Here is a 4,230-nt window from a genome sequence, read left to right on the forward strand (position 1 = left end):
CGACTTTTTAGGTTCCGCTGCTGTCTTGATCCTTGGCTTCGGTACTTCTTGCTTTGCGTCCACCTTTTCCCGCTTTTTGCCATCCTGATCTTGGTGGGAGAACCGGGGGCCCTTTGAAGGAGGGCCAGTCTGGAATCGCAACATGTGGAAGTTCCAATGTCCCTAGAAACCCTGGAAGATCGCCCAGGTTCTTGAAGGTCGCCGTCTTCCCTCCTCTTCTTGCTTGTAGTTGAAGCGGAAATCCCCATCTATAGGGGATGTTTCTTTCTCGCATGGCGTTGAGCAAGGGTTTCAGGGCCCGTCGTAACTGCAGGGTGCGTCTAGATAAATCTGGGAACACCTCAACTGAATGGCCCCTGAACGTTAGGTCTTCTGCTGTTCGCGTTCTTTGGAGTATTTGGTCTTTTTCCTTGAAAAAGTGTACCCGGCAGAAGACATCTCTGGGTCTGGATGGATCTGTGGGTTTTGGACCAAGAGCGCGATGAACTCTGTCCAGTTCCAGATGATTCTCTGTGGGTCTGTCCAGGATATGGTTGAAAAATTCAATGACCCAATCTTCCAGCTGGCTATTGTCAACCTCTTCTGAGAGGCCTCTTATACGGAGGTTATTCCGCCTGTGGCGATTTTCGATGTCATCTATATGGTTGGTTAGGTCCGCGACCTTGTGTGCTTGCATTTCTAACAGTTGCGCATGCTCTTTTATGGAGTTCTGGATCGTGTCTTGATTCTCTTCGATTTCTTCTACCCTTTGTCCTACATGTTTGATATCTTCCTGTAAGGCTGCGATGTCTAGCTTGTGAGCTGCGTCTAGTTTTTGTAGGAGCGAGTTCATCTCTGATTTTGTGGGAATCGCCTTCAGGTGGGCCTTCCAGTCCCAATCTTCCTCTATAGTCTCGCCTCTCTCCCTGTCTGAGGGGCTGGTGCATGTAACAAGCTGAGGTTTTAAGGCGGTTGTTCCCCCCTGGGCTATTGTTTGTGCACTGTCTATGTTTCTCATATAGGTGCTGGCTTTGCTGGGGGTTGTAGTGCTTCTGGGGTGCTCAGCCTCTTCTGTGTGGAAGCGGTCCTGCTGGGCTCGTGTCTGTCTCTGTGGGAGGGGGAGGCTTTGGGATCAGCTTTAATTTTCTGTCTTGCCCCCGTCATGGGGTTCATCTGCCCCTCTTCTGCATTTCCCCATGTAGGGTGAGGGCGTTGAGAGTCCCTTATTCTGGCTTTAGTTGTGCCTTTGGGAGTTTCTAGGAGGATCTCTGGGGTATCTTTTCCCCTGTGTTGCCCTGTACCTCAGGGTTACTAGCTGCTGCTGGTTCTGTGGTCAGGGGTGGAGGCGGGGGGGCCGCTCTCTGCCTAATGTCCGGCTGCTTCCCATCCCCCCTCCGTGGCTCCCGCCGCTTCCCGCTTGTACCTGGGGGGTTGCTTGGTCTCCTTCAAGCCTCCCCTGCCTGTCAGCCTCCCGATCCTCCAGGGCTTCACTGCGGCGAGTGCCCGGGTGCTCTCTCTCCCTGCACTCAGCTGTTACTGGTCTCCCCTCCTCCTCGTGTGCGCCATCTTGGCTGTACCTCGCGGCGGCTGTGTACCTCCCGGGGAGCGTAGGAAACATTCCATTGCGGCTGGAGGTAGGATTTTCTGCTGCTCCTGGCTGTCTGCCCCTTTTCTCCTTCCCATGCCCGGTGAATCTTGGGGTTTGCGGCGGCTGGGTCGTCTCTGTAGGCGGTGGATCGGACGGGAGCTGAGATCACACGCTGCCTACTCCATCGGTGGCTAGCTCCGCCCCCTCTGCACGAGTTTTTAAGGGGGTTTTCTGGAATGTGTTATTCAGCAGGTCAGTACTGGAGAGGATGATCAGATGGTCAAAAAATAATAAACTGGAGCGCGTTTCTCATAGAGACCAATATCACCAAGTACGTTCTCCTAGCTGGAGGTACAGGGTAGCCTCCAGAGCACTGTCTACAGCATCTGACTAGATGATCTGACCGTCAGAACCTGCTACACCATCCTCCAGCATTTAACATGGAGGGAGACTGAATGGCTGTCTAGCTATGTTATGAGTAATATCAATGCACCAAAGGGTTAATAGCATGTGGTAGCAATGCCTGCACTCTAATCCAGACCAATACCATAGAGCAACAAATTTCATTTGTATTTTAGATTTTTTTTCATCGTTCTACTATCAAATTATGGGTGGCCATAGAACATGCTGTAAATCCTTTTCAGGTCCAGGGAGCTATTTGGATCCCCTGGGGGTTAGATTGGGAAAATTAGGAGCTTCAACACTCTTACTAGATCTATTACGTTCCTGGAATAGGTCAATTAGAATAGGCCATTTAATATTGACACCTGGCCCTCTCACCCCTCTGAGGGGAGACATCTAGATCCCATCTGCCCTGTTACACTCTAACTTATCTTGCTTCCACTAGTACCAGTTTCTCGAGTGGGAGATGTAAAGAGACCTTTGGGGTTGAGAACTCCTCCTGACCTGAGAGGAGACTTCAGGTTACCATCTAGTTCCTGGATACAATATTTTCAAATACAAAGCTATATTAACTGTCTTATGTCCCCTTCTAATCTAACGTGATATCTTACCTCCTTCGAAAAATTATATCATTCCTTGGAAGCTCCTACACATATAATATCCTCCTAATGGCTACTGAGAGAGCAGATGAGAGACTTTAAACTTAGTTTGGTTGGGGCCTGGGAGGGAGCACTAGGAAGACCTTTTTGTGGAGAGCTATAGACCAAATCATACATAATGTCTTATAAAATGTCCATATCCTGCAGATTACAGGAGCTTCATTGTAAAATAGTATTAGAGTGGTACAGGACTCCAGAAAAACTACACAAAATATTCCATTCCATTCCAGATCAATGCTGGAGATGCCTTACAGACACAGGTTCAATGTTGCACATATAGTATCAAAATATCTCCATTTGTAGAATCTCATTCGACATAACACCAGAGATAGTACCCCTGTTTCCAAGTCTGAATTCCTAATTGAAGGACTACTGAAACATTTTATAATGGTGATTCACCAAATCATCCCCAGATACTGTAAGCAAAATATTGCAGTTCCAACCTGGGTTTAGGCGATGGACTCCTTGAAATACATGAAGGAACTTAGATTCTCTGACATTGATATAGAACTTACTGGCTTTTATTCTACCTGAACTGTACGGATAGACTTCCGTGATTAATCCTCCTTCTCCAGATGGTTGTTGAAGGGTTCTATCTCATAAAATGTTTTCCTTACCACTAATCGTGGGCAAGGTCTGCACAACACCATAGTCTTTTTCTTTTCTCTTTCTTCTCTATCCTATTCTTCAGTCTTACATAAAAATCTTTCTTCTTTCACCTTTTAGTTTTTAGTTTTTCGTTTTCTGCTATGTTGGGGACTCGCTATATTTATTACGCGTCCTTGTAGTTGTCTGCCCTAATTCTATGGAACTCCACTTTGTTGGGTCCCCAGGTAGTAATACCTGTCCTTGTTAGTTTTATTGGTTCTATGAACTTAAACTGGAAGATACTTACTGATATACAAAGAGAGTCTATGAAAATTATGTACAATTTATCTTTATTGTTTCTTAACGCATGTCAATGTTTATGCTCTTTGGCTAAAATAAAAACCTTTTGAACATAAAAAAGACAGTACGGTACTTTTTATTTTTTAACTGGTACATATGTTGTTTAGAGGTGCTTTTAATGGCACTTTTTTTAAAAACATGTTTAAAAAGTATTAAAGGCACTCAAAAATTAAAGTGTCTTTTTTTAACTTGATGTATATTTTTGCATCAGTTTTTTATGCAAAGCTAAAGCTGCATGTCCACAGGTGATGATCAGGCATCGGTCAGACAAACGTGTTATATGTGTCCTATATGCGCAAAAAAAATGAGTTGCACACACGTGCAAAATGCGCGTGACCGAAGCTCCGTGCTTTTTTTTAGATGTGCGCAAAATAGTGTGTTCACACAATGTAATTATGCGCAGCTTGCATCTATGCAGAGTGCGGTTCTATCTTTGACGTGCAGCACGGACCTCACAGGTGCGCATTCTAGGCACGCATGTCCTATCTTTTGCAGGGGCGAGTATTTTGCACCTCTAAAAAACACTTCATAGGCAACCAATGGTTCTAATAGACACGTTTTTTTGTGCGTACATAGGCGCGCAAAAATAACGCGTTCGTGTGACTGAGGCCTGAATGCCCATGCCTTTTCTTTGCCATGGTAATCTGGGTCCTT

Source organism: Eleutherodactylus coqui, chromosome 1 (assembly GCF_035609145.1).
Source record: "Eleutherodactylus coqui strain aEleCoq1 chromosome 1, aEleCoq1.hap1, whole genome shotgun sequence".
Taxonomy (NCBI): Eukaryota; Metazoa; Chordata; class Amphibia; order Anura; family Eleutherodactylidae; genus Eleutherodactylus; species Eleutherodactylus coqui.